The 19559-nt window shown below is 37.3% G+C and overlaps 1 protein-coding gene across 1 annotated transcript in view; it reads right to left on the reverse strand.

Moving 5' to 3' along the window:
* DBNDD1 (dysbindin domain containing 1) overlaps positions 1–19559 on the reverse strand; it is a 561031-nt gene that overhangs the window by 305392 nt on the left and 236080 nt on the right. The gene's annotated exons all lie outside the window — the stretch shown is intronic.

Consider the following 19559-nt stretch of genomic DNA (forward strand, 5'->3'; position numbering starts at 1 on the left):
ACATGGGCTAGAGTGTCTCAAGATTAGTTTCATACAAGCCAACAGTTATCACCTGCAACATAAAAGATGTAATTTATTTGAAAAATATCTGTATTGCATCTTTTTAAATGCTGTTTATTTTCTTTGTTAAGTACATGGAGATGTAAACAAAATAAATGTCTTTGAAAAACAGTAACTGACCACATTTATATATAAATTCCTGTAATAAGAATATTCATTAAACATTCTTAAATTACTTATCAGTGTTTAACAGGTTTATATTTACTATTATTTATACATGTCTCTTTGTATTTATAAAGGTGACCGCTAAAGATTTTAGGGCCTGAATCTTAATGTCTTGTGTGTGGGCAAATGGAAAAAAAAACATAATGTTCCTTCCACATCTTCTAAGAACCATTTTCAGCTTTAGCCTTCTTTGCAGTTTCTCTTCTGATTGACTTGTAACACTGAAGCTGTAGATCTAAGTATGGCAGCTGTGAGATTACTTTTCAATTCTACATGGTACACTAACAAGAAAAATCATACCATAAGTTGTTTACAGTTTTTAAGCAATCTTGGTTGATGCACTGTCAGGGTCACTGGTTATTGGCTTTTTTAATTTTGTTAGGTACATAATTCATAAAGTGTTAATATCAAGCAATGAAATAAAAGATTTTGCATTGTAGAATATATATATTTTTTTCACTAGTCAAAAAAATATAGCAGCTGACCTGATAGGACAGATGAATGACTCTGCCATGTTAAAGTTATAAGATTAAATGTCTGAGTAAAACTTAACTAGCAGTGCAGAGCATATAGAACCATATTATCAAGTGGTATTTATTTATTCATTCCTTCATTTGATAACTGAATAAGTCAGCTGCTCTCAAGACCCATTTCAGTAATAACTGGGCATAATGCAGATATGACAAATAATACAGCAAAGGATACGTGTGCATTTTGGAAAGCAGGGTACTTTCTGCATGAATAGATGGTAACATGAGATTATTAATCTGAACGTTAAGATAATGTTGGCAATCATTTCCAAAGTAACAGAACATTTATTGCAGATTTTTCAGAGATGCCTTTATGGGTTCACCAATCTTCATAATAATGTTCATTCTCCCTAAAAGTGTTATAGACACTAAATAAGACAGGGATTCTGTTTATTCAGAGATGCCTTTGCAGGTTCACCAAGCTGCATAGCAGTGTTCGTTATCACTATAAACATCAAAGACACTATACATGAGATGAGGATTCTGTTTATTCAGTGATACATTTATGGGTTCACCGATCTGCATAGCAGTGTCCATTATCAGTATAAGCATCATAGACACTATACGTGAGATATAGATTCTGTTTATTCAGAGATGCCTTTATGGGTTCATCAATCTGCATAGCAGTGTTCATTATTACTATAAGCATCATAGACACTATACATGAGATGGGGAATCTGTTTATTCTTCCACTTTCTTCCTGACAGATGTAATGCAGTCATACCTCTCAACTATACAGATTTTAGAATAATGTCCAGATTTCTGCCTCGTATTTTTGGTCTATTTTTCATAAAATTGTGGTTTTCTGGCAAATTAGTGGCAAGTTATTAAAGACTGACGTTAGAAAACAATGACAGACACTTGAGTTTCAGACTTCATACCCTTCAGAAAATTCATGCTAATACAAAACCTATTATTCTATCAACCTTCTAAGTTTGTAAGAGCAGTATTTAAACATTTTCCCTATTTTTGGGCCTTTGTCCCACTTTTATTAATGGCTTTGTCCATATTTCTTGCTTTACCAGTTTATGAGGTTGAGAGGTATGAATGTAGTGCCAGCTTCAAAAGTATCAAGTGTTAGAAGGGATGGTTATTTCCTTTTTGTGAACTAATGCCAAAATACCACCAAGAGTCCCATGTACCCTAGAGTAGCAAACTTTGAAACTAATAAAAGAAAAGTAAGAAAACTGAAGAGTGAAAATGTCTTTTGAAATATCTTCTTAGGGCTAGCATGTCCCTGGGTAACTACTTTGCCCCTTAGTTCATCTCTGAGAGTAGTAACACTACCAGCCAATCAAACAAATAAAAAGAGCTCTTGGCAGTCAGCTATCAGCTATAAAGCTGAACTTTCACAGTGCTAGTAGCAGGAGACACCCATTCCTGGAGTGGTGAATGACTGTCTTATCTGTATACATCACTGAATTCAAGAAAGGTGGTATCAGCCCTAGCCTGTATGCAAGAGATACTTAATAGATACCCAGTAGGTTTTGTAACACTGCTTTACCAAAATCTTTGTATTATTTTATAACAATGTTTAGAATGTAAAGTCTGAAGAAAGTATAGGCTGTAGGTGTAGCTGTATCCCTTTCTCACCCAGGGCTTTAATATTGACATGACACGTTTTGTTAGCTTGCTGATTATATAAAATAGTTTTATGTCAAACTTACTATTCCACCATTCTCAGGATCCACCAGAAAAGAAAAAAAAGCACCATCAACCAATGATGTAATAATATGTACTGAATAATGAGGCACACTGTTTCCCTGACAGAAAGACTTGGCAAGGTAACAGAGGACATGAAGAGATTTACACACTACAGATGGCATGCCATATTTAGAATAAATTTAAAATTTGTGTTTAACATTGTCATGTTTTTGTTGTTGTGGAAAACTAAGTTTTTTTTTTTTTTTTTTTTACTCTAGTGGCTAATGCCAGTCCATTATTTTAGCTGAAAGAACAGCAGTGGAAATCAGATTTCCAGAAGTGAAATGAGACTTTGATCTGGGTCTGTGGCACAGAGGAATAGTGCCTTGACTATGACCCAGATGACCCAGGTTCAGTTAGCAGCTTGGGTGCCGGAAGAGCCAAGTGGCTGGGCAGAAAAAGATATGGCTCTTTGCCAGTGCATCCTACCAGGGAGAAGGATTTTGTGATTTCCAGCTGCTTCCTGTGCTTTTCTGGTGGTGGGCAGATGCTGGTCCCCATCAGCTAAGCCAAGCCTGCGTGAAGAGAGTAGGCATGGCTACACAAGCCAGATATTTGGTAGCTCTCACAAAGTGCATGTGGAAGTGTACATGCTCCTGCATGGGAAGCATTTGTAGCCCCTGAGGTAATGTGGGTGCTTATATCACCACCAAGGGATAGTTAGGGGTATAAAGAAAAAAATCCTGTCATGGTTGCCTTGTAAACAGCCATGACATGGACCACACTAGTCCAACAGGGGAAGAGGCTCCATTGGCTCTCTCACTCCAGAGGGAAATGAATGGGCATTGGAGTTCTCATCCCGGGGAGAAATGAAAGGGCACTGGAGCTCTCACCCCAGTGAAGAATGAATGGGCACTATAATTCTCACCCCTGTGAGGAATGAATGGGCACTGGGGCTGTCACCCCAGTGAGGAATGAATGGGCACCAGGGATCTCAACCCTGTTAGGAATGAATGGGAACTGTAGCTGTCAATCCAATGAGGAATGAAAGGGCACTGGCGCTCTCACCCCGATGAAGAATGAATGGGCACTAGAATTCTCACCCCTGTGAGGAATGTTTGGGCACTGGGGCTGTCACCCCAGTAAGGAATGAATGAGCACTGGGGCTGTTACCCCAGTGAGATATGAATGGGCACTGCAGCTCTCACCCCCAGTGAGGAATGAATAGGTACCATGGCTCTCACCCTAGTGAGGAATGTGTGGGCACCGGAGTTCTCACTCCATTGAGGAATAAATGGGCACCTAAGCTCTCATCCCAGTGACAGAGAAGAATGAATGTGCATCGGGGATCTCAAGCCTGTTAGGAATGAATGGGCACTGTAGCTCTCAATCCAATGGGGAATGAATGGGCACCAGGGCTGTCAACTCAGTGAGGAATGAATGGGCAGTGGAGCTCAAATCCTGTTAAGGAATAAATTGACACTGCAGCTCAAACTCCAGCAAAGAATGAATGGGCAATGGAGCTCTCACTCTAGCGAGGAATGAGTGGATGGATACCCACGGCAAGAACTTGATTGCTAACATGTGTTGGGTAGACAAAGAGAAAAAAAAACTATAGTGGTTGAGGATTCAGCAGAGATAATGGAAGTTTTATTTATTTATCTATGTATCTATCTGATGGTCTGTCTATGTATCAAATCTATCTGTATAACTGTCTGTCTAGCTATCTCTCTCTCTCTCTGTTGTTTATCAACCAGGTGGGTGGTCTTGTGGTCTGATCTAATTATTGTTAGTCATGACTTGGGCAAGAGACAGCAGCAGAAAACAGACAAAGACATTTAAACAAATGAACTAGAAAAAATGTACTGTAATATTTATTTGATATCCTGGCTAAAATTAGAATTATGAATGTTTATAAAGTATATGCAAGTCACCTCAATAATAGTAATTGTCTGATATACACAAATGTGTACAAACACAAAGCAGAAACAATGGTACAAGGTGACAACTGGAAAAAAAAAAGAATTAAGGATTTATATGTGCAGAACAAAAGAGATGACGGGTGGAAAGAAATGTAGTAAAGTCATATTAGTAGAAGACTGAATACTGAAATGAACTGAGATTAACAGAATGTTTTGAGTAAGTTAAAAGCATTTACATTCTGAGGATTCGAACAAACAGTTTTTAACAGCTAAAGTGGAAGGCTGGAAAGAATCCTAATGTCTGTTAGAAGAAAATTCCAACCTACATGGGTAAGCTTATGGAATGCTCTTTCAGAAGAGAAAGGACTGTAAGAAGGTCTGAGTAAAATAGCTGTTTCAAGGTTATGGGCTTGTAGTGGATGTTGGTGGGAAGTAAAGGATTACTGGTGAGCAAGCTGGGACAAAAGTGTATGAAAAGGATTTTGTCAACCGTAACTAGTAACAGAAATATATCTTCTTCTTCTTCTTCTTTCGGCTTTTCCCGGTTAGGGGTTGCCACAGCGGATCACCTGTCTGCTCATGACTGGCAGTGGAGTTTTATGGTGTCGAGTTCCCAGCCCGGCACCCAACCTTCCACAGAAGGCACACACATGCACACACTCACACCTAGGGCCAATTTAGAGTGTCCAATCCACTTACAGCATGTCTTTGGGATGTGGGAGGAAACCGGAGCACCAGGAGGAAACCCACATACTTTTGCATAATTGGGTGTCTGTTTAGTTAAGGAGAGTGCAGTGATGTAACCTGGAATCAGAAAAATTCAAGTGTCATCAGTGGACATTTTGAGAGGTTTGGCTGTGGGTGCATAGAGAAAACCTCCAGATGAAATAAATTAAGGTGTCAATATCCTGAAAAACTGAGAGGTAATGGTTAGGGCAAAGGAAGAAATGTCCACTGCTGCAGTATGATGACAACTTGATCTCTTTTCTCCTTATCATAACACAGATTAACAAGTTCTGTCAATTGAATAACATCTAGTTGGATCTGGGGGTCCGACTACTAAATGTTAACATGAGGAGGATATAAAAAATGTAAATAGTCAAAACAATGAAAAACTGCAGACTAGTAAAGGTGGATCCTCAGCCTGGCTATAAAAGGTAGGCAAGGTATTTCTGAATATCATCAGCAAGACATCTACATGATTGCCCTATCAGTGGAAGATACTTAAACTGCAGACTTCTTCCATTATGAGGAGTACACCAAACAAGTGGAAATTCTGTAATTGAAAACAGAAGCTCATGTTACCCAGGGAAAAAACATATGTGGTGATCACTGTATCTTTAGGAGTTAGATGCAGTGGCGGCTGGTGACTTCAAATTAAAGGGGGGGGCTGCAGGAGACAGCTGAATGGGTGGGGCCAATGGGAAGGGGTGTGACCAACTAGAAAGGGGGTGGGGCTATGCTCAAAACCACAACAATTGGAACTTTAATTAAATATGTTGCCCTGGGTGCCAAACCATCATTACGAGACTCCAATCAAGACAAAATGAAGTGTAGAAGAAAAAAATATTTCCATGCATTGGCTACATGACAACTTACTTAATATGTAGATGGAAACACAAAGGTTGTGAGGCATGAAAAAATAAATTTCTTTTTAAATACATTACTGGAATGCCAGTCAAAATCAAGTATAAAAAAACCAAGCAGCATTCAGCTCAAACCACTTCTCCTTGTACTGCAGTTCTAATTATAATTTATATTCAGCTTTATAAAATTACCAAGTAACATGCTGAACGTAGCAATCTCTGTGATACCCCCACTTGTAAAAATGTTTCTTATCCAAAAAAGACCTGCTGCCTGACAACAACTACCTACATGTTTCATGGAGAACACATGATCAAAGTAAAAAATGAACACTGAACAAGAAACAAGCTCAAGATAAATTGCTTAAAGGATTACTGCACATGTTATGGACCACACATGAGAGATTGGCATTCTGTTTAGTTTATGGGTAAAGCCTGCGAAGATAACTGCAAGTCTCCAACAAATGTAATGAGCTTCTGAAAATACTGTAATCCTGTCCTTTATTACAAATACTGTCATATGCATTTCAATACCTAAGGCTTATACGTTATCTAGTTATGTAAATATTCTCTGCATGGCAACAATGAAAAGGTTTTCAATGTTGGTAATTCTTTAACAGTATGCTTATTAAAGCTTACTTGCATCTTACAATCTCCGACAAGCTTACCTGATGGTCATTAAAGCATTGCTACTTTAATACAGAGCAACAGGGCACTGCAACAGCATGCATTTTCTGAATAATAAGAAGTATAAATCAACAGTATAAAAATATGACAGAAAACCAGAACATTCTGCAAAATCAAGGACAGATGAAAAGCCACAGTTATACTTGTGGTCTACCTTGGATGGGGGAATACTCTGCACACTTACACTGCATAACTGCTCCTCGCCTTGCTTGGACACATCCAGCGCCACTACAATGGAGAGTGGAGTGCAACAAGTAGGTCACAGTTTGAAATGTCTCTGGCTAACGGTGATGGCTCTGACACTCATACCTCTCAACCTCAGAGCAAGAAATCGGGACAAAGCCATACACAGAAGTGGGACACAGGTCCAAAAATAAAGACAATTTTTAAATATTGCTCTTGTAAACTTAGAAAGATAATAAAATAGTAGTAGGTCTTAAATTAGTATGAATTTTTGAAGGTATGAAATCTGAAACTCAAATGTCTGCCATTATTTTCTAACATCAATCTTTAATGATTTGCTACTAATTTGCCAGAAAAACCACAATTTTATGAAAAACAGACCAAATATGTTATGCAAAAATATAAAATTGCCACACAATACAGCTGGGAACCTATCAAAAAAGGGACACCTTTTTAAAATTAGTACTGTTAACTTGAGCAGCTGACAAAATAAGAGCACCTACATGCATTTCTGAAATAAAAGTAATGTATAACTCTGATCATTACAGTTATTCATAATTGTAAGCCCTCCACGTTTTCTTCCAAAATTGCCATTTTGCAGAGGGATTATTAGGGGGAGAGCAACATTTTGCGCCAAAATTGGAGACAGTTGAGAGGTTTGGATATTCCTAATTCTATAAAGCAATTTATTTGCACGTACCTCTCAACCTCTTAATGCAGGAAATCTGGATAAGGCCAAATATATTGGGGGAACATACAAACAATACTAAAAAGACAGTTGATAGAATAATAGGTCTTGCTTTAGCATGCATTTTTCTGAAGGTTATGATGTCTGAAACTCAATGTCTGTCATTATTTAGTGACTTCATTCCTAAATGATTTGGCAGAAAACCACAAATTTTATGAGGAACAAACCAAAAATAAGAAGCAAAAATCTATTCATTCTTCAAAATTCTGGACAGTTGAGAGGTGTAGTTCAGCCAGGGCTGTCTGAGTTTGCTGCTCTTCCCCCCCTCACAAAATCATGGTCGAATGGAGCATCCCCCCTGCAGCTATTCCAATGTCCCATTCCTTGGTTATTTCACCCCATTTTCCATAAACAACAATGATATGGATTTCATTTGAAAGTTTTATTATATATTTTACAGCATAAACCCTAATAGATATCTGCTAAACAAAGCAATGCAGTTTCACAATGAAAATAGACTTAGCATTAAAACTTCTCTGCCCTTGAAACTCACATTCATTGAAACGGCATTGAAACCCACATTCAAAGAAAATACATTTTGCCAGTGGCAGATAAAGATTAATTTTGGGCTGTTTTCAAATCATAGGCCCCTTGAACACGAAACATACACATGCACTTTGATACACCTTCCTGACTGTATTAAATTATATTCCTTGTACAATAAAGTACAGCTGTTAGAGGACATTTTAAATTTATTGTTTTGAACATTTTTCCAGTAAACAATGAAACAAAATGCATGCACCAATAATGACAAAACTGCCCAATTCAGAACATTTCCATCATAAAAGTCTACTCAAACTTCTACAGTCCACCAGTATCAGTAAATATGCATGATCTCTGAAGAAGTAAAAGTCATCTAAATAATTCCACATTAAAGAAATCTGTTAACTAATGAAGAGGTTACTGCTAGCAAACAACTTTATATGTCATTGCTTCATCTACACATAAAGTACCTGTTGCCCTTGAGGAATAAATTGCCTATGTTGCATTAAAAAATGATAATGCTAGTAATATCGCAATAGGGAATGGATGGCAAACTGATAACAGGTTCATAGTTACTAGGTATCTTCGCCAAAGAGGATTGCAGCATCCATCCCCTTTACAACAGAGTACAGTATCAGCAATGGATCTACCTACTGTGGGAATAGAACCCACAGCCTTCTGCATCAAAAGCAAGTACACTACCTGTTGTGCTATTTACAATGTAAGCAGACTAGGCATAAGCAGCACTAAACTTTTGTTCCACTGCAGCTCTCAGCTCCTTGTAAAATCTACTCGACACTCAGCTGTATCCCTTAACTTTGCAGCACAAGAAATCTGGAAAAGGCCAAATTTATTTGGGGGGGGGACAAAAGCCCAAAAACCAGGGACACATTTTAAACATTGCTTGTATAATGTTGGAAAGTTGCTAGAATAAAATGCTGTGTTACCACGATACATTTCACTGCCAAGTATTGAACCCAGGACCCTGTGCAAAACAGCCAGAGCAACATACCACTATGCCAACTCATCTATTTTTATGAAAGAAAGGAAGACTGAAACTTAAATGGCTACCATTTAGTGAATTTAGTTCTCAACATAGCTGTCAACATCTTAGCACAAAACACCTGAACAAAGTCAATAATGGGGGAATACAGCCCCCAAACATATTCAGTGAGTTCAGTTATCACCATAGCTCTCAACCTTGGCACAAAAAACCTGGACGAAGCCAATAATGGGGGAATACAGTCCAAAAAATAGGGACAGATATCCACTGAGGACACCAGAGCAAACCCACACAAACACAGGGAGGGCATGCAGACTCCACAAGGAAGGCACCCCAGCCAGGAATCAAACCAGACAACCCATAGCTGTAGGGCAACACTGCACTACTGGCTGTGTTAAGTAACAAAAATACAGAAAGCACAGATTTTATGAGGAACAGAACAAATATGAGGCAAAAATCTGCAAATGTTTTACAAATGGTGGTGGGTAGGGTATTCAGGCTCTTGTCACTTGGGCCCAAGGTACAGGGTTCAAGCTTCATTCTCTACCCACCACCATGAAGCAACTGGGGAATTTTACACACACACACACACACACACACACACACACACACACACACACACACACACACACACACACACACACCTCCTCCGTAGTGATCCTGCAGCCCGATCGGTCCTTCATAATGGCTCGCGCATGCTGTTGGGTCTCCCATGAGATGTGAGGAGGCTGCAGCCTCCTGAGGGTGATGCAGTCCAGTGACCTTCCGGTTTAGGCAGGAAGGGTGGAGTTTCCTGCCTTCCCTACCTGGACTGTCTAACAGAGCAGTCTGGAGCTCAGGAATGCCTGAGCATACGTGCTTGGAGTTCTGGTCTGCCTAACACAGCAGTCAGGAACTAAGCACGCATGCGCGGAGTCCGAGAATTTTTTTATTTTAATATGTTCTACGGTGGGGGGAATGGGGAATTTATTTTATCCATTTTACAGGTGGGGGGGCTGCAGTCCCGCAGTCCTATAGCATGAGCTTCCCCTGGTTAGATGTGAAGCTTAGCAGGCTTTTAAACGGCACTAAGGTCATGAAAAAGCAGCTGTACAAATTGAAATCATCTTGATTTGAAATTCATGTCAAATACCAAAGCACCGTTAATGAAATATAACTTCCACAACACAGCCCAAATCTGCACAAACATTTACTTAAACCAAACTAGCTAGCACTACCATTCACAGTTCACACTGAGTTAAAAGTCTGCAAATGCAGAGTAAAACATCATTGGATGAACATGAAATTAGCCAGTAATATGACTACAGTTCTTAAGTTTAAATAACTTTTTTTAGAACTGTATCATAAAAGACAATGCAATTCAACTAGGGTAAAAAATTAAACTCAGAAAATTATTTAATCAGAGACCACACTAATTTTAAGAAGATGAAAAACAAATATACACCTAGCCCTTCTGGCCTGTTATAGTTTTCCAGGGCTACTATTTCCTATAGGCCTACACTTCCTTTTAAAAGTATTGAAGTTGTCTACATTAACTTTCGCTTTCTGTTAGTAAAAAAAAGTAATTTAAGTGTAGGCACAGACACTAAAAGCAAATATAAACTCTTGGATAAGAGTGTAAAGTCCATTACTTTTGCCTTGTAGATCACCTGTCCAGAAAAAGACAAAGGGCCAATTTCTTCTGCAAAATGCATTACTGAATTCCAAAAATGAGTTGTTGTCCACAATATTTTCATAAAAGTGAGAAGTATAGTAGCACAATGTTAAGCATTTGTGCCATACAGTGTTCAGTTCACCTGTTTGGTTCACAGATGGGGTGATTTGTGTGTCCTTCCTGTGGGTTTCGCTAGGTTTGCATGTTTCTTCCCACATACCATAGGTTACTCTGCCATTGTACTAACTATCTACTGGTGCTTGTTTTTGTGTGTGTGTGTGTGTGTGTGTGTGTGTGTGTGTGTGTGTGTGTGAGTGTGTGTGTGTTTATGTGTGTGTGTGTGATTTGCACAAAATAGTATTCTGTCTAGGGTTAATTTTTCTGTTTTGCATTCACTGAATACTTGGATAGACTTTCTTTCCCCTTAATCTTGAACTAGATAAAGCAAGTAATAGGACAGTGAATGAATATCTTTTCAGAAAAGCTGTTCCATGATTTATGGTATTGGCTTTCATCACACTGCCAAATGGCCATTTTCAAAACTCTGTGAAGGCTGTCTCTGAGATGATATTGGGTGAATTTTATTTTGCTGAACGTATCAGTTTTCAAATGCAGTGTGCCATTGAATTTGATCAGTAAGCTATCCGACATCCACACATACACAGCTTTGCACCAGACTTTGATACTGATGGGACAGTGTGAAACATAAAGGGTATAGAATAGATATGAGGGAGTATGTACTCAGTGCTGATCAGTGCAATATGGAAATGTTCCTTTTTGCAAGATAGATTACTCTACTGGTCACTACCATTTAGAAAAGAAGTTACCTTGACCATGACCAACAAGACTATACTGAGGCTGTGGTTGGTTTGAGAGCAAGTGACTGGAGGTAGTTGTAGTGACACCTGTTGGAACCTAATGTAGGATCTTTTAGATGATCTTAGCTGGTATAACAGCTTTTGGGGTGATTTTTGAACCAGCAACTGGAGGAAGCTGTTATAACAAAAGTTAGATTTTTCTAACTTCAGCTGCAGTAATAGCTGTTGGGGCTGTTATTTAGATCTTTTTGGTTTTAATAAAATCTTCCATTTCCTTGTTTGTTCTATTTAGCAAGTTCCTTTTGGCTAAAGCCATAATAACAGCTGGTTGGGTCTATTTAGCCAGTCCCTCCTGGTTTTATTTATGAAAACAGCCGCCGAGCCTTGTTTTTGGCCATTTCACTTTTCATATCTTATGTTGGTAGTCCATTTGTTTAAATAAATAGCTGTAATAACAGCTGTTGGAAAATGCCAGGCTAATAACTGATGTTTTATGGTGGATAGAATTAAAATCTTGAATCTTAAGCTTTAAAAATCCTTAGCTATGTACAGGAAACAGCTGTTATAACAGCTGCCTCCAGTTGCTGGACTGCCATAGGATGAGTAATAATCAAGTATTTGTTATGTAGTTGTGTCCTGTTGAAAGCAGAGCTGCAACAAGACCTGCAAAACGATTGTTTCTCACGTTTCTTGCACTATTGAATCCCTGCAGTATTTTATTCTGATTCACTCAAGAGGATTTCAATTGTCTGTTAACATCATTCACTTGTTTTCTATTTAAGAAATGGATGCCAAGAAATTCACTCATAGCAAAGCTTGAGAGGCGAATCTTGACATCTTCTCCAAGAGCAGACAGTTAGTGGGTTATGGTAAGAGAAACCCAACCATAATTGCTCATACTGTGAGTCAGAAGAAGAGTGTAGGGTAAGAAGTAAAGCCGCTGCAAGGTACCCAGTGCTGTCACAATGACAGCAGCAACAAGCAACGCACGCTTCTGATTGTTCAACAGCTTTAAAAACTACGCACACCTCAGTCTAACACAGTTTTCATTTTATGTATGACAATGGAATGTGTTTTACAGCTTTTAAACATGTTAAAGCTTTCTAGAGCTATCCTGTTGTTTCTGCCATGTTTGCTACAGTACATGACTAGAGCATAACAACATCCAAAAGTATATAGCAAAAGTTGTTATACTTTTCTCTAACATCAGAGCACTGCATATCATGATTAGCTTGTTGTTTTCAGAGCATAATCATTTACTGCACTGTTTTTCTTAAAATTAACAAACTTTGCTTACAAGGTACAATGTGGACCACTAAATTCACAAACATAGTACATAGTCCCATAACTGGGAGATTTTCAATGTGTCTCAAACACAGACAGGAGGAGTGTATGATTCATAAAGGACATTTGTGCAGCATACAGACCTGGCACTTCAACTGAGAACTGCACTGGAAAATACTTAAGTGCTTAAAATTGTTTTTCAATATGAAAAGCTACACAAAAGATACAAAATGCATCATAGAAATTTTGCTGAAATCACATTTGTCTTCAAAGTAAACACTATTTTTGTAGTATATGTAGTACTCTGATTACACTTTGAAATCAGGAATAATGCAAACTTGTTATGCACCTCTATGATGTTAGAAAGGTGCTTAAGTTTTGTACTGCATGATTTTCAAAGCTGTTATGCTCTAGTCTTGCAGAAGATCATAAACCGTGACACCAAAGAAGAGCAGCAAAGTGAAATAACTTTGAAAGCTGTAAAGCACTTCATGGTACCACACAAAAAAGTAGACTGAAGTGTTTAACAACTTCTAAAGCTGTTACCCTGTCAATGGTACATTTAGCTTTTGGCTGCTGTCTTTGTCACAGTGCCATTTCATGGCTTTCAAAGCTCATAAATACCTCAGCTATCTCTTATTTTCAAGGACATCCCTCATTTTGACTCAAATTTTACCTCTGTCCCTCTTAATCCCACCTAAAACTGGTGACTTTTGAAGAAAAGGTGGTGAATTACACTTAATACATAATGACAATAATTAAGCATTATAGGTTTATTTTACTTCAGAAAATTTATATCGAGTCACATCCTCTTATTTTGTCAATGTTTCAAGTTAATAGTATTACTGGTTTAAAGTGTTCCTGATTATTTCTGGAAGTGCCCCTGATTCTGTTGAGATTTGTCTTGATTCATTTAAGAGCTATACCTATATTTCTTTTTCTGTAACATAAAAATCAACTCAGCTAAAACTAAATTTACTACAGAGAATTATGTTGGATTCCTTCAATCATAACGGACTAGTTTTTTTGCACTCGACATGCATGTCAAAACTCACCTCTCAAGCTTAGCTTCATTGTTTTTCAAGGTGAATTTCTTTTCTTGTCTTTCATGTGTCTAACTCAAAACAAGTTGGTTATGACTCTAGACCTAATCATAATTCTCTATCTCAACTACTTTGTTCATTTCATAGCTTGTTTTATTACTTCAAGAAATATTGAGTGCAGAATCTTTCCCTATAGTGCATATGAAAGAAAAAAAAATAAAAAAGTTATCCAGAACTGTTTTACCATGGTATTCAGTGAACTGCTGCAATTCAGATGTGTCAACCGGGACATCAAAGTCACACAAATTGCAATGGTGAGGGTGTAGTGGGTGACAGCAAATTTACATTTTACAACAACAGCCAGAATATTAATTATTCTTCTCAAGCAGGAGAGTATTATTTAATCAGTTAAGGCTGAATGATCAAAAACAAGACTTTCTAGAAATGAAATGTTACAACTATTTCTTACAGCAGCTAGTGCCATGGAATTAATGAATAAAGCTCTTACTACAGGCATATTTGATCTATGTTTTATTAGTAGCTTTGGCATCTTAAGCACTAGCATGGGATGATGGGTACATCCATCCTGGGGAGGAAGAGGGCACTCCGTTGTATGAACCTCATGACAGACCTCCCACAGAAGCTTAGGGCATTCATGGGGGGTCATAGTCCAAAGGATGCAGGGTTTTTGTCTGAGTCACAGAAGAGGTAGGATAATATACCAATACCCTCCATTGTATGTCTGTTCTAAGATTCATGGTTGAGCATGTTAGGAAGGGAAGTTAGGGCATAAAATGCAAACATTCCCAGCAGATGCAGTATAATGCTATACATGGGTCATCAATCTCCTCACTGGTTGTGGACATGAGTCAGGATGAGTCCAGCAGACCTAGTGAACAAGGAGAGAATCTGAGAGCAATCTAATGGCCAGCTGTAGTAGTCAAACATATATGTGTGTGTGTGTGTGTGTGTGTGTGTGTGTGTGTGTGTGTGTGTGTGTGTCTGCATATATATATATATATATATATATATATATATATATATATATATATATATATTCACATCATATGTGATTATTCTAGCCATATATGTCATGTAAATAATGATGGCAATGCACTTTAAAAGCACAGTTGCACAGGACTGCATGTGAAACTTTTTATGCAGGTTATGAGCTATGTTCTTGCTTCTACAGCTATCATCAGGTTCTCTTGCTTTTAGTAAAATTAAGATACTTTACCCTTACGAATAATATCCTTATTACCTTATACCCTTATGGATGAAGGCAAAACTATACACACCACATCCCCTGACATGGCCAAAGCTTTTGACACAATTCCCTACTCAGACATAGTAGAAAGTCTTAATAAACTGTCACCTGCTGGATTGCCAGCTGTCTCACAGACAGGACACAGATAATCAAAATAGGGAAAGTTACCTCCACAAAGAGACTAGTCACCACTGGAGTCCCTTAGGTCTCTGTGCAGGCACTGCTTCTGTTTGTCATATACTTTTCTGGATTAAAAGCAAATATCAAATGGCTGTAGCTGACTAAGCTTGCAGATGACTTCAAGCTAGGAGCTATCACTGAATCTCCCAAATGACTTAGCCATTCTGCAGGAAGGTCTATCTGCAATAAATACCTGGTGCCAAAATCTTGGACTGAAACTAAATGCCAAAATATAAATTATTATATCCTTTGGAGAGTCATTTACCCCAGGGAACTGCCACATTGACCAAATGCCCCTGAGAGTTGACCCAGTTGTTCTTGATTTGGGAACTTTTGTAGGCAGTTACCTAACTTTTGACCAACATGTGTCTATTGTTGTAAGAAAGTCCTTTTATATTGTACAGCTTATAAACAACGAGATTAAGGTTAGATCTAGGGGTGCCATTGCCCCTCTTTACTTAGCCCTCATTAGGTCAGTCATTGAATATAATGGCCCCATTGGCATGTATTTTTTCAGACACATGCAGCAACTGGAACACTCACAGCAATACCTTTCTAAAAGGATAAAAGATCTAAACAACATGTCCTACATGGGCCAACTCAAAGCCATATCACTATATTCAGTATCCTATAGACTGCTAAGAGGTGACCTGTGTCTGGCATACAAGGCATCCTTCATTATATTACTAATGGGGTTACTGCACATCAGCAAGTCAAATGGAATCAGAAATACTCAGTCTAGGGTTATAAACCTCTTCTGCAATATAAGCAGAATGGTTTGGTGGGATAGGTATATCCCTCAGAGGATACTGCTGCTGTCGAACACTCTCCCCATCCACAAAAAACAAAGTTCATCTCTTTCCATTTTCAAGCAAAACTTAGATCTATGGCTGGGAAACAGAACATTTTCCCCAGGACTACCCCCTGTACAACTACTAATGGACACAGGGAGATCCTAAATCCCTTATCCCATGCATGGGTCCCCTCAAATTATCTGTGTTACGATCCTAGTTATTCTCAATATTGGTAATATATAATTATCGACCAATGGATGGGAAAAGCTGATCTAAAACCAAATAGAATAGTTATTTCAACCACAAAAGTCAAATTGGCTATGCTTAAAATGGCCTGCAAGGGCAATTATCCTAGTACTTACCTATGAACCTATGAAAAACAGCAAAGTACTGAAAGCTAAACTTTCATCCGTTCTGTGGTAATTTGAACAATGCAGTAGGTTATCTGTCACTATGTACTGTATGTTAGCACACTGGCAGATCAACACATTGCCACTGCCATGATAGGCATGCTTACCATACCTCTCATTCTGTTAGTGCAGGAATTCTGCATGAAGCCAAAATAATGGAAGAACAAAGGCTCCAACTCTGTGATAGATTTGAAATATTGCTGTTATAAAACAGAAAGTGGCAAAAATGAAAGGTTTTACATTAGCATGCATTTACTGGAGTATATGAAGTCTGTCATTATTTAGTGGCCTCAGTCCTTAATGATTTTCCATAAAATCACAGATTTTTTGAAGAGAAGACCAAAAATATGCTGCAAAAAATTGGACGTTCTGCAAAATTCCTGGCAGTTGAGAGGTATGGGCATGATGCATTTGGCAGTAAAAATGGTCTTCTTGCTGCTCCACAGTCATGGATGGGGGTAATTCCTAAACATTTTAGCCCCTTTGGCCACAATAATTTTAATATAATACAAAAGAAGAGCTCAAGTGTTGGTCTGAATCCCATTCTTTGGATTTTACTAATGTTATTGTACTTGAGTCATGACAACGTGTAATTGCAGTACTATGTGTGCGCAATACACAGATATGAAATGTGTGTTGCCATACCTTTATAATATGTTGCTATTATTATTATTTGGTTCAATAACACTCATATTTATTTTTTAATATCTTTATTGAATTATCACTTGACAGGCAAACATACATTTATATAAAAGAGAACAAACCATATTAACATGCTCACAGTTACAAACATACATCACATATATTCTTTTGTACAATTATCATCAATCCAACCTTACATAAATCAGCCAATTCCTGCCTTCCCTTAAAACTCACTACTCCTCCAAAACATTATTCTGCATGTCCAAAAAAGTAAAAACAACGGCATAGCTGGGATTAAGTTGACACATCAGTATGCAAGAAGCAAAACCAGAATAAAAACAAGAAACATAGCTTTAAAATCCAAAGAAAAAAATCAGAGACTGATTCCAATTATGACATCATAACAAGCTATCCAATCAGATATTTACTAACAGCAAATTAGACAATACACTATCTACCAATGTACAGTAAAAAATAAAACAAACTATAATTTGTAGTATAACTTAAATATATATAAAAATTACTTATTGACTCATTACCTAATTCTAACATTATATATGTGTTTGGTCATAGTAAGATATAAAAGTCCAAAGCCATTAAATATAATTCTGTGAGACTCAAAAAAAGGATCATCAGACCAATAGATTCCCAGAACTGCATAATAAAATGACTGAATGAATATTTTATGTCTTATGTGAACTTGCTTAATTTAGCTCTCTACGTAAAGAAAACATATAAAAGCTATAGGTTCCTATCTGTTGCATTTCGAATTGCTAGGCATTTCCAACATACAAAATTCAATACTTACAAGGGCCTATAAACCAAAAAAAAAAAACAGTACAGTCAATTCCTTGAGCATAGCACAGCAATACAATAAAACATAAACATTCCCAAATGCATACCAAGAAAACCAGTTAAAAACAAACTGCTGCCACTGCAACATAAGTGAATCACCTGGCTAACAAAAATAGATAGAAGAATAAAGAATAAATACCAGGGTACCTGCATTCATAAAACTTCACAGTAAACATCTAAGCAGGTGTAAGAATCCAAAAACAAGCTGAAAACAAAATCAAAACAGCGTGCTGTAAAATCCAAACCAATTTGTTGTTAGCGCTTTCGTACAAGCCCAATGCTTGAACTTCTTCAGACAAAATTAGACCCAAGATTCACTGCTTATATGCTAGCATTAATTAAGCCATAATCCTATTAAGGAATGTTAAACATTTAAAGACCCATAACATTATTGCATGAATAGATTATTAAAACCTTGTATACCAAATTACAACTACTAACAAAGACTAAAATTTATTAAAAACTAATTTAGAAAGGTTATATGTATTAAATATAGCTAATATGGCATCAGAGGAGAGCCTTGGCAGTTAAAATTGGAAGAAAAAGAGCTAATATGGCAAATTAAGACTACATCAGAGGATGGCCTTGGCAGTTAAAATTGGAAGAAAAAGAGCTAATATGGCAAATTAAGACTACATCAGAGGAGGGCCTTGGCAGTTAAAATTGGAAGAAAAAGAGCTAATATGGCAAATTAAGATTAATGCATATACACTTCCAGGTCTTAATGAATATAGCTTCATTAAATGTATTCTTAAACTGAAAGCGTTAGAGAGGTGAAGATGTTTCATAGCATGTTATATAGTATCTAAATAGTGTAGAAACAGAATGGACTTGTAAATGGTTGGGTTCAAAGGTGTTTTAATAATGTATGTATTTTTTGCAGCTTTATAAGGTATAACAATGTTATAATATATTTAATACATATAACCTTTCTGAAGTAGTTTTTAAGAAATTTTAGTCTTTGTTAGTAGTTGTAATTTGGTATACAAGGTTTTAGTAATCTATTCATGCAATAATGTTATCAGTCTTTAAATGTTTAACATTCCTTAATAGGATAATGGCTTAATTAATGTTAGTATACAAGCATTGAATCTTGGGTCTAATTTTGTCTGAAGAAGTTCAAGCATTGGGCTTGTACGAAAGCGCTAACAATAAATTGGCTTGGATTTTACAGCACGCTGTTTTGATTTTGTTTTCAATCTAAGCAGGTGTGCTATTATAATCACAGTCTTTATAGGCAAAGCCCATGTATACTCATGAAACTTAAAAGCTTAAGAATAAAAGCTGACTAAAGTGTTATACATATAAATGTGTATGTCTGCTTACAAACGTCAGTTCTTATAACCTTAAGGAACACTACTCAATCAGTAAAATAAAGCTGAAAGTACTCTACCTGATAAAAACATCCAAAGAAATGTGCTAATTAAGTTATAAACCTGCAGAACAAGGGAAGTGAAGGGGCATAGATCCTGAAAGTGCCAAAAGAGTGTAAACAAGCCTGAAGATGATTAAGAGCCATCCTCTATGTGCATAGAGCCAATCAAAGAAATCTGTGTGAAAGAAAGATGGTACAGCCTATCACTCCCTTTAACTGGATAACGGTA

Source organism: Protopterus annectens, chromosome 8.part1 (genome assembly GCF_019279795.1).
Source record: "Protopterus annectens isolate FY-2018-M chromosome 8.part1, PAN1.0, whole genome shotgun sequence".
NCBI lineage: Eukaryota > Metazoa > Chordata > Ceratodontiformes > Protopteridae > Protopterus > Protopterus annectens.